The sequence below is a fragment of the Leuciscus leuciscus genome (genome assembly GCF_965113295.1).
Source record: "Leuciscus leuciscus genome assembly, chromosome: 4".
In the NCBI taxonomy this organism is placed as follows: Eukaryota; Metazoa; Chordata; class Actinopteri; order Cypriniformes; family Leuciscidae; genus Leuciscus; species Leuciscus leuciscus.
Genome location: NC_138728.1, coordinates 17,298,506 through 17,315,395, shown reverse-complemented (window position 1 = coordinate 17,315,395; position 16,890 = coordinate 17,298,506). Strand labels below are relative to the sequence as shown.

At 37.4% G+C, this 16,890-nt stretch overlaps 1 protein-coding gene across 4 annotated transcripts in view; it reads right to left on the bottom strand.

The window, feature by feature from the left end:
* Positions 1 to 16,890, bottom strand: part of syt1a (synaptotagmin Ia) — a 192,998-nt gene that overhangs the window by 113,377 nt on the left and 62,731 nt on the right. For 2 of the 4 annotated variants that reach the window (XM_082168286.1, XM_082168290.1), the window contains exon 2: positions 8,475 to 8,530. The exons of 1 other annotated variant lie outside the window; for it this stretch is intronic. The gene's annotated coding sequence lies outside the window, so the exon portion shown is untranslated. The remainder of the gene's footprint in view (positions 1 to 8,474; positions 8,531 to 16,890) is intronic. One more of the 4 variants, XM_082168287.1, reaches the window with a different exon arrangement.

Genomic DNA, 16,890 nt, shown 5'->3' with positions numbered 1-16,890 from the left:
AATAAAATGTATTTTTATTTATTTTAATTTATTTTACATAATATTTACTAAATTAGAAATTAATAATGAATATGACAAAAGTATTTGAACTGGATAAAAAAAAATCTGTAAAATAAAGATTAATACTTTCGATTGCAACTTCTTGCTTCTGTAATCCTATGAAAGTTTTTTTCAGAATTTTTTTTTTTTTTTTTTATATAAATAAATATATATCTTCTAAGTAAACATTGTAACCAACAGTGCACTCAGTGATCTGATAATAGACGTGTGCACTGGGAATACATTTTTTTTTTCAAATAAAGAACACGTCGCATTAATTTTGCTAAAGTATGACATAAATACAACTTAGCGGCCAACTGGATATAGTGCAGAATAGTTTGAGATCAAGGATTTCAAAGCTATGCTTTTTATGCAGCCTTCAGAAGATCTCACAGCTGGGTTCGCAAAAGTTTGAAAGGTTTATGAAATTAAATGTTTATCAGATGTTCAAAGACTCATTTAAATGTTATAAATGCTTATTTGCTGAATGTTAACGGTAAACGATAAAGTATTAGAGCATTTGGCTTTCTATTATTAATAATAGAAAAGCAAATGCTATAATCGTTTTTATTATACTGTTTACAGTACTTTGTTTAACAGCTCAGAACTGTATAAATAATACTTAACCAAATTAATACTAATAACTTTCATTAACAACATTGCGACTCATAGTAGGTTTGTCTTAAAAGGTCAATAAGTTATTGTTAAAAAATCAATTACCCTATGAAGAAAACGAATGGAATTTTTACTTCCAGAATTTGACTGTTGATCTTTGTTGCCATTCTATTACACTTTTACAAGCAGGAAGTTAGCAATTCTCATGCTCTGAGGTACCATTGGTCCAACTAAACTGAAGAATGGAAAGTGCATGCAACATGTATGAGTAAGTGAGATGGATTGCTTCAACTATAGAAATGTAACCCTCCATATGGTGACATTTACTGTGTATTGGATGTTGTGACGGAAGGGTTTGTCTGTGCTTGCTTGTGTTGTATTGTATCACTAGGGCTGTTCATTTCTCAGTTCCACCTATGCATTAAAGTTATTAATTTAGGAGGTTTCGATAGTTGGTTTGATCCCCATACAGTACGAGAAGTAATTCTACAGCTTGTGCGCTTCCAAAATACATATTAAAGGCTAGACCTAATCCTCAAGCACACCACCTACACTGCATGTTAAAAGGTGGGAAAAGGATTTAGATGACAGTTACAACTCAAAATGAGTATATGCTGCTTTTTCACACATACTCACACAAACACTGTGAGCGATGCATGCAGCAACCCTTCCATCTGCACAAATCCAGTTATTTTTGCGTCTCTCTTATGTGATTTAGAATATTTTACACTAACCAAATGTTACTTTGCATTAATGTGGTGCTTCTTTGGAAGTGCCTGGAGCCAGCGATGATGTGTATGACTCACCGGCGGATGATCTTAGCACAAAAAAAAAAACCTGCCCTAGATATTTCATACAGTTCGAGAACAGATTAAGATACTCTCGCTTTGATCCCTCTAATGCAACATCCCGAAACATTTCTGCTGTGCTACCGTGGATAAAATTATTAGGTTGCGATAGGCATACTGTAGGTCAGCTCACTGCGTGGGTTGGTCTTGAACGCTCTTTGCTCTTGAATGCTTTCTGCACCTGCCTTGGAGAAAATGAGAGCTACGACTTTGCAGGTGTAACAGAAGTGAAAATAGTGGTAAGCCTCTTTGAAACTGAAACGGTGAGAGATCATATGTGAACTTGGATCACAAAACCAGTCAGAAGTCGCACAGGTATATTTGTGGCAATAGCCAACAATACATTGTATGGGTCAAAATGATCGATTTTTCTTTTATGCCAAAAATCATTAGGATATTAGGTAAAGATCATGTTCCATTAAGATATTTTGTAAATTTCCAACTGTAAATATATAAAACATTTATTTTTGTGAATGGATGCAGCACAATCGCGAACATAACTGGACAACTTTGAAGGCGATTTTCTCAATGTTTCGATTTTTTTGCACCCTCAGATTCCAGATTTTCAAATAGTTGTATCCCGGCCAAATATTGTCCTATCCTAACAAACCATACATCAATGGAAAGCTTATTTATTCAGCTAAATCTCAATTTAAACAAAATTACCCATGTGACTGGTTTTGTGGTCCAGGGTCACATATGCATTACATAAGAGAGCAGACCAATACATAGACATCTCAAGATAGGTTATGTCCAAACATTTTAGGTTCAAAAAATCATATTCTTAATTAAAATCTTTGTCCTGTTAATCAGTAAAATATCGAAACATCGTTAAAACAAGATAAATTAATTTGAGAAGCAAAATTAAAGAATGTATTTTTAATATAAGCCATGAATATGAGTGCAGTTTGAATATAAGTGTAATTTATTGAAACCCATTTCCACCTAGATAAATACAATACTTAATTTATTGTAATTGATTTTATAATCTACACAATTTTATGTCATAATTTGAAATGTATATTAAATTCATTTTTGTAATTGCGACTTAATATCCCACAATTGCAACTTTATTTCTCAAAAATGACATCATATCCAACACAGTCTGACTTTACGAATTGATGGCTAATTTGTATGAATTCTCACAATCTCATTAGTGCATCTATGTATGATCTAATTACACCCCATTGATGGTTAGGTTTAGGGGAGGGATTTTTTTTTTACAATTTACGATACACAACTGCACAATTTGCAATTTCTCACGTATTTGACTTCTAGCTAATTGTCTTTGTTCACTGAAAAATATAAAAATACTTAAATGTTTTGAAATGTTTATTGGAAAAAAACATTAGCGTTAGATTATCGGGAAAAGGTCATTACTTAAAATTCTGTTATGGGAGGCACCAGCTGGCCATTTCATAAAATATTGTAGCATTGTACAAGTAATGCATTAATAAGCCAACCAAAAAGTTGGCATAAAATTAACAGCAATCAAAACCTTTAATTTGCCAGTTCAATGATACTAGCTGCAGCCCAAACTTATCAGTAGATGAGTTGCATGCAAAACATATCCAGAGCAACATATTTCTGTATCCATCTAAATGCAAGCTGTGTTGACTCACAGCAGAGACAATCATTGACATAGACAGCTTGCATAAATATGTTGCGTGTTAGTATGCAGTGCCCTTCTGTATGGCTTCAATTTCATTGAACAGAAAAATAGAATCTTCTGAGATTCAGGTATGTTTGGAATGGACAGCACTCTGCAGTGCCGCTGAGATGATGGACAGCTCTAGAGATCAATGCAAGCATCTGACTTCAAAGCCCCGGGGGCTGGTTGGCATTCATTGTGACCAAGTCACAGTGGAGCAGCCACAGAGCATTGGAGAGGATGAAAACAACTTGCAGCTAGAAGCAGAGTTAGGTGGGTGAGGTCTTAAAGGCCTACTGAAATGCCTTTAAATGCACAGCATTATTCAGTGTGTTCATGTAATTTCCACTGAAACAGGAAGACGGGGCTGGACATATTGAGTAGCTCCTCACCTTTTTTCAAATAGCCAATACCGTTTCATTTATATCACAGCTTGGCCAGAGCCATTGAGCTCGGCAAATAAGCATTTGACAGCTTATGACAGCCAGAGTGTAATAGATTCCATTTATAGATTTAATATGAAAATGTTACTAAAGCAAAACAGTGAACATAATCATGCTAAGAATGTGTAGTTTGAAATGTGTGTAATTTATGTTGGTGTATGGCTTCGGTGTTATCTCTTCTACTCATCAGTGCTGTTTCTAATGCCGAGTCTGTCTAACTGTTTATCCTTCTAATGTCGCTTTAATATAGAGCATTCTGTGAAGAATTCAAATGGGTCCGATATGTTTTGTGGTCTGCAGCAACTCACGCATTTGATCCACTCTGTGCTATCGTGTATCTGGACCGGTTCGTGCGAAATTAAGAAACCAGACCTAATTCGCCGAATGGAAAGCATATTTACACTCTCTGAATCATTCCCTATCCCTTATATAGTGCATTATGTTCCATTCACAATATAGAAAATAGAAAATGTATGAACAAGTGACGATTTCAGCCACCGCTTCAGCGTCTATTTATAGTGCAGGGATTCTATAGGGGGATGCTTTAGATTCTATAGAGCATTTGATTGGACAGAAAATCTGATGAGAAGCTAAAGTGCAGAGTGAAGTCATCAAAATCGTTGATCCATATTGGCAGAAGTAAGAGAGTGAGTTTTGAATGGATATATCTTCTAAATGCGAATTTTGTCATTGTTTTGGAGCACACTTAGGCTAAATATTCATACTAAAAGTCAAAAACTTAAATCTTGATTTCATGGGGACTTTAAGGCTCCTAAAATAACCATTACTGCCGACTCCAGCTCACCAATTCTAATTGGAATCAAAGTATATGCGCTTTTTTGATTTATCCACCCTGTCTAAATAATCAGCACCAGTGGGCATTCTATAATTGAAGGAATGTGAAAAGCCTGCCCTATTAGTCTTAATTTCGTTTAAGTGGCAAAATGCCATTGCGTGTGTGGCTCAGGATAAATTTCATCCCATCTTGTTTTTGAATGGAGGAGCTTTCATATGCTGATAGTCAAGGTGCCACTCACCTTTATTTGGCCTGAGAATACTTATTTGTGGGCATGCAGTAGAGTACATCGTCCTGATGTCTAGCAGATTGTAGTGGACTCTTGCTTTCCCATGGGTAATTTGCAGTGTTTGTTTTTCTCTTTCAGAGGTCTAGCTGAAATTTGTGACCACTGCTTTCCCCTGTTTCCTTTAAACAGCACTGACAGAGAATCATGGGAAATCCTAATGACTGAGAGTGGTGGGTGTGAGTATGTGTGTGTCATCTAATGCCAAGCTTCCCAAAGCCTCAGTTGGTCTCTCTCCAGTAAACATTATATTGTAGAGGAGACATATGGATGAACTTGCCTAGCAGCTCATGGGGTGGATCTAAAAATGTCCACTCTGCCATTAGCCTTTCCCTTTAACCCAATAGAAACGGAGCAAAAAGAGCATGTAAAGGCAGGAGATCACCTGACCTGCAGTCAGTGGCATGACTGAGTGAACGTGAGACCTTTGGACATTCTCTAAGCCCCCGTGCTGGCTCCACTTCACTGACAGGCGGCGGAATAACTGTGTCACATGGCTCTGTTACCATGGAGAAATTGGCATGAAAGTGATACTGTTAGCATCTGTCTGAACAGCCATGTTAGGTTCCTGTTCTAATTATAAATGGATGTAAAATGTGTCCCTGACACTAACATCATCACTGCTCTATTGTACAATAACATGAGATCAGGCATAAAAAGAAAATGGGATGAGAATAATTAAACCACAGAATAGATCTCTGTTCAAGCAGGGTCCACAATTAACTTTGTGCCACACTTTACTTTCATTACATTACTTTCCATAATAAATATAACATTTTATAGAATATATTATTACAAATATTATTATTATTTCATTATATTATTGTGTTGCGGTGTACAGTATATGTAGGTTAGTGTGGCACAGTGATATGTCTGTAATAGTCGTGTGCAATAGTAATGTGTTATAGGATTCACTAAACAAGTTTGTTACTCACACAATTCCGTCGGTAGGCTGACCACCTTTGTTATCTTAGGTGTAGAGTGCACTAGAAACTCCAGATGGTGTCTAAAACCATCAGGCAATCTGCCATTTGTGGAAGACTTACCAAATCCCCTTTTAACTTTTTGGGTATAAACCATGCTTCATAGTACACTATTATTTAGTTTGTCATCTTTCTACTAGTTAAGACATCATAAACATCTAACACGTTTTCCTGTTAAGAATTCCACTTCTAGTTGCAGCATTTCACGTCTCATTTCTTATTAGAGGTCACACAACAGGATTACCTATCCAGCATGCACTGCTGCATCCATATACCCCTTGGCATGTCTCTCTGACATGTTCATCTGTCAGCTATTGATAAGACAGTCCTATGCAAAACTCAGTCCCTTAATTTCCTCTTAATGGACCGACGCATTAATGTGAGTCATGTGCCAAAAGCTGTGATACATCCATGACAAGGTTATTAAAGGAACAATCTGAGAATTCACCAGGCAGAAATCGAGAGACGAACCGGAGATGTGAAATTGCTTCTGGTATAACTGTGGTCATATCAGCTTGGGCGCTTCGCTGATTAACGAATTAGAGAAGAAATGAAATAGTATAATGTGATGGATTAAAAGAGGAACATTGGGCATAGCCTGTGCTGTTAGGAACAGGCCTGAAAAAAAGAAGCCTTATCTGTCGAGAAAATGAGGGAGACGGGCTAGCGAAGGTAATATGCTGTTTAAAGTGTGGCAAAAGAGAGGGAGCGAGGGTAAAAAGAGGGAAGAGAGTTGCTTGCGGAATGGGGGTACTAAAAGCCTGCATAAAGTGCCCCTAATGCACTCCAGAGAGGGATGATGTACACCTTGTTATAGCACTGAGGGCGAGACGTAGCCTGCTAACAGCACTGTAAAAGCTCCAAATATCCAAATATCCCCAGAATGGTCTTCCCCTCCATTATTGGACCTCACATCACCCAATTATTTTGATCCGTAATCGGATGCCTGGCTATAGACAGATGAAAGACAGGCTGAGTGTGTGTTGATTATTTTTACAGATGGATTCATTTTTCTCATATTTCTCTAGATTGTTCTCTATTGACGTTGATGTGCTTTGCATATCAATATGTCCGACAACTTTAAATGAGTTTCCTGGGGCTTTGCTCTCCGCATGGGAGTTCTGATTAGTGAGGGCCGCTTGAGTGGCTTGTCAATCTATCCCGTCGTCAAGGAGCGGCCAACGAGGTGCCTTCGCTTTGTAGAGAATTTATGCTTGCTGTCTCTCAGAAAGAGAAATATGTCATCTATCGCTGAGGGAGGCAATAAATAAAAATATCAAAGCGTGACCGCGGGGTTGCCTGGTTGAGCCAATCGCTCAAGCCTGAGGTTATTCGCCATAATCCTCCATTTCCATGCTCAATGCACTGTGTCTTCTCTCATGACGGTACAGTTACCCAAAGCCACATCTGGAATGGAGCGTGAACGTCAAATACCCCCTCAGATTCTATGAAAATGCTTCAGTGACCTAGACCAGGGTTTCTCAAGCTCCAACCCACACATTTCGGACATTGCCAATATTCAGCACACCTTGTTCAGCTCATTAGTCACTCTATGGAGGTCCTCTTGACTCTATGAACTAAATTGGGTGTGTTAGATTAGTCAGACCCCTAAAACGTGCAGTGTGGGTGGGCCCTTAGGCACGTATTGAAAAATCCTTACCCAGACTAATTAACAGTACGGAATAAACTAAAATCCGATTGAGATTTTACTCTTAGGAAAGAGCAAAATGGCTTAGTCTTAGTACATGAGGTCAACCTCAGCTTGCATCCTATCCTCCAAATGGCCTTCCTGACAAATCCGGCCAAGCCCTTTGTCTCTTACATCAGCATGGGTGCAGCGTTGAAGTTTTATGGCGAGTGACTCGTTAGATTATCTGTCGAGGAAATTGGGAGAGGATTAGGGCAGGACGGGAATCGTGGGTAATACACTGCTATCAAAAACAAGCATGGCAGAGACAGAGATACGGATACGACGGGGAAAGTGATGAGATTCAGAGGTGACTTCTCTCTACACATTGTATGGCTCAGGGGTGGGATTACAAAGCAATTAGCAGCACTGGTGGTGATTAATACTGTGGCTAATAGGATGAGGCTGAAGATCGGATGGGGAAAGGGAGGTACCGAGCGCAAGAAACCTGGACGAAGACAAGCACAGTGCATCAATCACAGATGACAGCTGGGACAGGGTCCAGCAGCTCCATTCATCATGAGAGAGCGAAGGACACACACAACTCAGCAAAGTAGCAGAGGAAGCATTAATTACTAGTTGCTTCAGTCATCCCTAACACCTCTGATTGTAAACTGGAGTCAGACACTTAGATGAATCAGTTGGAAATCAAGATGATGCCATTAGAAAGATGGATGGACTGTATTTAACAGAAACTTTTGTGAAAATAATCAACAATGCTGGCGGGGAAATAGTTAAATAGCCTGTGCGCAGCAGCTTTGTTTTAATCACAGTAAATTATTTACTGAAAATAAATAGTACAGCTACAACTATAAACTGCATAGTATGGCAACTTGTTGCAAGTAATATAGTGTAAATTCACACATAAAAGTGTCTACAGTGTTGAGAAAAAAAGAGAGAGAGATACCATGCTATAAGCACTTTGAATTCTGCACTGTGATTGATGATATCAGATGAAATTTTATAGATTAAGTTATACGTATAGCTTTATCTTAAATTCCCAGGGTAACAGCAGTTTCTAAAAGATCTACAATACAATTGCACTGTTTATCTTTAAAATTGTAGTGTGACATGAACAAAACTATACTACTGCTGATAAGATTCTCAAGAACAAAAAGCACAGTACCTACAGAAACCACAGCCGTATCTTCCTTTTCTTCTCCGGTTTTTCCTTTGTGTTCACTGGAAGGAGAGGAGAAAAGATCACATTAGCACAACACTGGCTCAGAGATGGCCATCTCCACACCACACATTATCATCTCAGCCTCGAGGCAGCGCATAAAGTCTTGAGGGTGTCAAGCAATGAACCCAAAGGAGGCTGCCATTTGCTTTAATGTGTATAGAAAAACAGGAAATGATCAGGTTGCAAAGCAGGCCAAGGCACAACTACGGACCTAGAGGTTTATCAAACTATACAGGTGGAAATTCAAGTAAAACGGGCTAGTTTTGACAGTCATCTCAATTGACTCAAACTCTCAGCAAGTAAGTACATTAGTACTAGTATATACAACAATGCATTTTCAGTGACATAAGGCAGAAAATAATTCCCAACAGAAATGAATGACTATTAAATTAAAGATGTTTTGAATAACAGCTTTAAAGTAGCCTGAAGGCAGAGCTGTACAGTGTGCCGGTCTAATGTTCATTAATTAGCACAGTTCTAAATAAAACAGACTGTTCATTGTAGAATTGAATTACAATGTCTGAATGTCCACGTGAAGACCTGTGCCTAGGAAGTCACCTTAAATTAAATATGAAGGAGAAGTAGGTTTGAGCTCTGGAGAGTTAATGGCAATTTAATATTCTGTTAATTATAAAGTGCACAGTCTTATGGTCTAAAATATTCAAGGAAAGGTAAAAGAAAAGCTTAGTTAAAACCAACCTATAACACAGGCCACATACACAGATATCAAACTTTAATGCATTATTCATTTTATAATATGTATAGTTATATAGTATCCATATTTAAATGTGCGTATAAATAAATGTATTTAAACGTATAAAAGGTATTTATATATACTTTTATTAAATTAGAAAACAACTTTATCTATAGAGATAACACAAGCAGAAACATTTGCATGTAAATATATGTGAAATGCTACATTTAAATCTTAAAATGTAAGTATCTGTTTATTTATATGTGGGACACATTTGGACAAATACATTTGGACAAATGTTGGCAAAGCTTAAGAAAAGATTTAAACTAGGTGGCCTCTAATAAGGACACATTAAATGTATAGTTTTAAAAGAAAAAAACGATATAAAGATAAAGATAATATAGGATATAAAGAGAAGGAATATAATAAGATGCATCAGAATGGTAATGCGTTTTATGTATCGCTCTCTACGTCGGACACAAAATAGTAATTGATATGATTAGCCTTTGTCTTGACTAGGTTATCAAACAGCTAATAATGTGTTGCTAATGTTACATGAACCATGTTCCTGTTCACCATCTAAAAATCATCATCCTTAGAAATGCTTTGAACATCATAGAAAGTCAGTGGAGGAAAGCCCCAGACCGCACGTTGACAAGATTGGTTACTTGTTATGGTTCACTGCAGTTTTAAGGAGAAAATACTTAGCAATGGTGTTAACTGATGAATTTTCATATGGTTTTTCTTAAAGCATATTAAAAACACCACATAGGCCTAGACATATAAACTAAAACAATTTAAACTTGATAAATAAATTTGCCTGATCTAAATGTGCTATAATGTGAAATTTCTTACACAATATTTTACAATAATTGCATAATTAACATGACTGCAGTGCTCGAAGTGTATTAAACCCCTAGATTCCCCTACTCTCTCTCTCTCTCTCTCTCTCTCTCTCTCTCACACACACACTCAACATTCATTATCTTTTCCTTTCTCTCTCTCTCTCTCTCTCTCTCTCTCTCTCACACACACACAACATTCATTCTCTTTTCATTGCTCTCTCTTTCTCTATTACGATTACATTTTATTTGTCCCCAGTTGCAGTTGACGCCACTCTTCATTATTTATCTTTCAGAAAGCATTTTGAGACTCAAGTGATAAACACGCAGACACTAATTCTAGACAATTTACCCCCATTTAGTATGATTTATCATACACCGCTGACCACCTACTGGAGTATTCAATTAATAAAGCAAAGCTGCACGCTTGCCAAGTCTATCAATGCCCTTCTTGAACAGACAATTTTCACCTCAATATTTCTTAGGCGGGCATTCACTGTATGATTTTCGTCCGATTTTGAGCCGAATTCTGATTGTGCTCCTCGTCGCACAGTTGAAGCAAAGCTACGAACCGATTGCCCTAAACTCAGTGTTCTTTACCCTCACTGCGCCTGCGTGAAAACAGTAGTTTAACCGTTTCATCTACAGCAAGAAAAAAATTTAAAGAGTGAGATCTTAATTTCTGTAGCTATCAAACTAGCTACAAATTACTGTTGCTTACCTCCAGTTTGTGTTGCAAAATGGATAAACCATATATTACCCACGTCTTCCAAGCCACCTGCGATGTAGCTACCGTGCCCCTTCAATTTGTTAAACAATGTCCATGTTAAACAAACTGTTTTTGAAATAAAGCTGTTTTGACTAAGTATTGCAGTGTTCGGAAATATTATAGACTGTTAATAATTTGAATTATAGGCCTATAACTCATTGTAATCGACCTAAATGTTTTTAGACAATTTTCAATGAGGAGGAGTAAGCTATGTAATCTTTTATTATCCTCACAGTGCGTTGGTTATGCGGTGATGCATAATAAGAACACTGTTTAAGCCATTGCCATTTATTTGTTAGGTTATAAGCATAATTGGTGTAAGATCATGCACATGTATCTTTTGTTTTGATAATGCGAAGAGGTGAAAAAGATAACTTGTGGCCCGAATATGTAGCAATAAACTATCTAATAGAAATAAATAAATAATTAAAATATCACAGCCTTGCTTAATAGTGATGAATATACTGTCTGGGATGTATTTCACTTCAAAAATGGTTCATTTAAAAACTTTTAATCAATGTAATCTAGTAAAACTGAATGTCTCTAAAGTACAAATTAAATACATTACCAGAGGCTACCACTGAACTTCAAAGCATCAAAATGTATCTACATAGGTCTTTCAGGAGAGAGGAAAAAAGGAGAATGACACTTTTCTGCAAAATGTCTAAATTTGTGTGATTTAGATTTGCAAGCTTAATCACAAAAGTGTTTTATGCATTGTTTTTTTCTTCTTAAATTTTTGCTGAAATAAATGAGTTTTAATAACACCTAAGTTCATTGCATATAGAGTTATTATTTAGTCTTAAGTCATGATTTCCTACTAAAAGAAACAACCTCATCATTGTGATGAAGTGTCTAATTTGCTACAGAGAGTGACGACAATACCACACTTTCTGCATCAAGGACTTTCTTTCTTTGACATTTCGTATCCACCACCCCTCGCTGATACACTGCGTGATCTGCTCTTATGACTCAACTTCAAATTTGCCTCACAAAGGCCAAAAGCCAATGCTTTTAAAGCTCAAATGCATGGTGAAGGCAGCTACAGTAAGTAAAGGGTAATGACTAAGCCACAACATTTAACATTGAAGCCTCTGTTGATTTTACCCAACCTTAGTGTATAACTGAAGAACAAGAAAACCAATCAATGGCCGTACTGTGGAAGCTTAGACTGAATAGCCACATATTCCAATTTTTATTGGAGAGACAGTCTTTAATTTATGAAGGATCTGTGCGCCAAGGTGACCTAGTGCTCATTAGAGAAAGCGGTAAAAAGCACATTGGACAGATGGGAGGCCACCTGTTAAAAAGCAGTTTCATGACCATAATTTTATTCTGCATTACTTTCAGCCCACCACATCATTTAAATACAAGATCGCTCTCTAAAAGTTCAGGCTTTTCAAAATGGTCCTCCAACATAAGAGGCCCACTTTTCAAACTAATGACAATTACGCAATGTGAAACTCCTTTTATCATGGCATAGTTTTGGATGCAACAAAAAGTTACACTGTGGTTTCATTTAGAAACATGAAGATCAAAGAAACATCTAAAATGTTTATGTTTTTTAAGAAACATAAAAATCTAGATTAAAACACAGGTACCAAGTTCTCAGAAATTGATTTTGAAATAAAATCTTGACTATGATTTTGCAGGCAAACGTTAAAATATGAAAAAGCTGTGAAGCAATTTTATTCTCTCTAAGAAATAATAATACAGGATTAAGATGCAAATCTGTTTCATGTTTTCTTTTCAAGAATTCAATTTGTTTAATAAGGCAATTTTTCAGGTCGGTTGTGTCACCCTGACATGTTTGCCTCTCCCAAAACCAAAATAACGAAATGAATATAGAAATGATGTATGACTTGCATTCAATAGCTGAACCGAAGAGATGCTTTATAGCTGAATTGAATTTGTTTTATAATTGATGAATTTAGCAATATCAACACTTATTTCACTGAATAGTATTGACTCGAGCTGAATAACGACACTATTGTCTTTTTATAGCTGCTTTACAGCAGAATTTGAATTAGTCTCATATTTGATGAAGTTAGCATCATAGATCCTGTTATCCTGTTCCTGTTTATTACTGTGAAGATGCTTTGAAACAATCTGTATTGTATAAAGTGCTATATAAATAAAGGTGACTTGACTTTAATGTATTTATTTATTTTTTCACAGTTGTACCACCATGACACTTTTTACTTTTTTATGCATGTATTTTTTATGAATGTATGTATTAATGTATATATATATATATATATATATATATAATAAATGAACAGATTGGACAACAATTATGAGCATCACGCCACAGACCCATAGACAATAATAAAATAAATAAAACTGATCAGACTAAATAAATAAATAAAAGACAGCAGTGCAATTAAAAAGGTTTTAAGAACTGATCAAAGCTCTTGCTGACGACTGCTTTCGCTTAAACACAGACTGTACTTCATGCATAATCCATAAATTCTTCTCATCTTATCTTAAAGCCCACAAAATAACCCAGAAGCCATGTCTGCTCATAGCTATAGAGACAAGCTGGTTTGGGACTCGGTAGTTGAGGGAAATTTATAAGAGAATAAAGATCATGAATAATTAAAAGGGTTGTGCATTTTAAATGTGTTTTTCTGCACAGAAAAAGCACTGCATTACAAATGATTGTGTTAGATGCCACATTAACCCCACATTCTCTAGGCCCAAAAGTTTTCAAAAACTTTTACACTTAAAGTCACTAAAAGTTCCATATCACTGTCATAAAAAATAGCAGGAACTTCAGTGAGGTTACATGTTCTAAAATGACATAAGTGAACTTAAAAGGGCATCATCTTGACTTGTACAAAGGTTGACGATGAAGGTTAATGCAGTTATTGGCTTTGGGTTTTTCCCCTATCATGTCTTTTCCTCCAATAAGAGTTGTCTTCAGTAAAAGGCCACAGAGCTAATTGAAGGTTTTGATAGGCCATTTACCCCTGCTTCCTGTAACTCTGACAGCACAGGGCAGCTACTGAGGCTGTGTAATTGGACCCTTTAAAAAAAGGAAGAAATAGTCTAGCGGGAACATGAAAGGCAAAACAGAAGATATAATAAGACAAAAAATATATATTCCCCTTATGCAGAAAAAAATACTCATTTTAAATGTTCTTAATTGTGCCAGTTTGTAAAAATGTACTTGGAGGAAGTGTGTGTGGAAGAATTTTCTTAACAATTACCATAAATATAGCAAGCATCAATTGCACAGCCAAGCACAGAAGGGCATGACATATCACATACATTGCAAAACTGTGACGGTTCATGAGTTGTCACATAGAACTTGCAAAAGTTTGCAGACATTTTTTAAAAACTTTTTTCAGCAGGGATGTATTCATTTGAGCAAAGGTGACAGTAAAGACTTTTACATTGTTAACATATTTTTTAAAACTTCCTATTCTTCAAAGAGACTTGAGAAAATCAAGCAGCCACAACTGTTTTCAACTGTGATAAAACTCTCTGAAAAGTTTATCATGGTAATAGACATGACAATGTTCATGTATTTGGTCTTGACGGAATAAACTTACAACTGCCAAAACATGCACAGACATATTGCTGTGAGCAAGTGAGACATGCTGCTGCACAAATAGCATATATGGATTTACCAAAAGCAGATCTATACAGGTGGAGCTGGGGAAGGTGAAGGGTTTCAGATGAACTGCTACAGCAAACACTGGCCCTGTCCCAAATGGCACACTCCGGACTTGTGGACTTCCTCAGAGTCCACACTTTGGTGACGTCATGTAGTGCAGACCTATAGGGCCCTTGGCGCGAGTCCACGAGGGCGCATTGAGAGGTATTTTTGGGACAGACTCGCTCGGCATGCCGTAAATAACGGTCTGGTTGTTGTTGGACAGGAGAAATCACATTTTTGCGCTCCGACGTCTTATCTGCATGTCCACTACACAGCCTAATTTTACAGTTCTATATTTTGATATTATGCATATCACCTGGGCATTAGACAATAGATAAATCATGCTTATTTAAATGATGTATACAGTTGTACATAATAATACATAATGTTCCATTTGAACTAAGATTACAATTTTAAAACATAATTTAAACATATTTTTTTCAATTTACAGGTTTCAATATTCATACTATGTTTACATATGACTCAGTAAAGCCCTGCCATTCGGTTCTATTTATTTAATTAATCATAATGCGATCGTATTATTAAACACGCTATTATTATGTTTGAGACATCAACCACTGCTCGATGACCATAATGTTTGTATAAACTGTAGGTAACAACTGGTAAAATGTACATTTAGGTCATAAAAACAGTAATATTTTCTTCTCAGCCATGTCAACAATTATCCGTGAGTGAAATCTCCTCCCATCTGTTGTCTGATTGGCCTTTCGCAAGGATTCCTGGGTAGTTAAAGTGCGTGGAGCCTGCATCTATGCGGGCTTCGTGGAAGACCGCTTCAAGGGTACAAAGGGGGCGCTGCTGAGCACACTTCAGAGCGGTAAAATGCTGAATGGGACGGCCTACGGACTCGTAGACTCAGCGAGCACGCGCAATTCAAGTCCACGAGACCGAAAGTCCGCATGAAGTGCGCCATTTGGGACAGGGCCACTGACCAACTGTTTAAATGTTGAGCAGCAAATTCATTGGTTGCAGATTCAACAGGAACAAATCAGCTTGTGCCGTGTAGTTAATGTAATTGTCAGCACGTTGCAGCACCATCAGCCTGCTCCATCTAGAGTTTGCTGATCAGGGAAGGAGGTGGGAACCGGCAAACTAACAACATAAACTTTAACCACAAAATAAACAAATAACAAAGTAATAGTAAAACAGCAGCCCCTCACAGACAACAAAACAACAACTTAAAATGTCCCAGGCGTGGTCCTCTCTTGTTTTCCACTGTCATCACTCCTTTTATCCTTCCGGAGCTCCTCTGAGGGACTCGAGACTATTGTGTCGTGCAAGTGTCGCTCATTAACATTCGCTTCACTGGCCTCTCTCCACTCCCATGGCTCTAAGCCCCGCCCTGCTTCTCACCACATATACTATACTTTATTTATTTTTAAAAGCAAGGCCATTTTTTGGCCACTAAGAAACTTTTTTAGTAAATTAATCTACATCAGGCAATATACCAAGCTTTATGGTAATAGTTGGGAGTTCACTAAAATCACTAATGCTCTGCTCATTGATTCTGCAAAACTCGGCAAAACTCTACGGTTCAGTAATATAATCCCATGGGAGCAAAGAGACTGCATGGCTTCAAAATGGAGCAGTGAAATACACTTCTCCAAAATCACATATTACCACACATGCAATGCAAACAACACAGTTTTCGACATTCAAAGCAAACTGTTCATTATGAAACAACTCTTCAATGGCACAGCTTTTGCACCAAGCCTAATTAAATTCCCCAATGCGCTCAGTTGTCACGCAAAGAGCTGTGGAGAGAAGGAGAGAGAGTGTGAACGCCAGATATAGCAATATAATTGTGGTCCCACTGGCTGGTACCTCCCAGCTGACTGCAGAGGCCAAAAACGACAACATAATCTGGGCAGAGGTGTGATGTACATCATTGTAGCAATGCAGCAGAACCACTGATTGCGAAGGCCTCCAAAGCAGTTAATGTTAAACACAGGTGCAACTGCATCTCTGATAATGCACATGATTCAGAGGGGCATTGTCGACTGGAGAGAACTTTCTGGTACAGGCCAGCACAGAGACGAGAGCCAGACAGACGGCAATTAGAAGAATCAACATTGCCTAAATGTAACAAGCTGCAATTTGAGCTCACACGCTCGAGTCTCCCTGGAAAATGGCTAAAATGAGTCTGGCTTCAACATGATTTTGAAATAAGTATCAGGGGAGCTGGTCGGACGGTTAAATGGGCCAACACAATCAGGTGCTGTCTGAGAGAGAGGTGGATTCACAGGCTTTAGGCTCATTTGAGGCTCTGAGACAACAACGCATTCCTTATAAAGACAGCAGGGGTTGTTGTTTACTCTTCATAAATCATACTAAGAGAGCACTTGACACATGGTATTGTTGAAGAAACA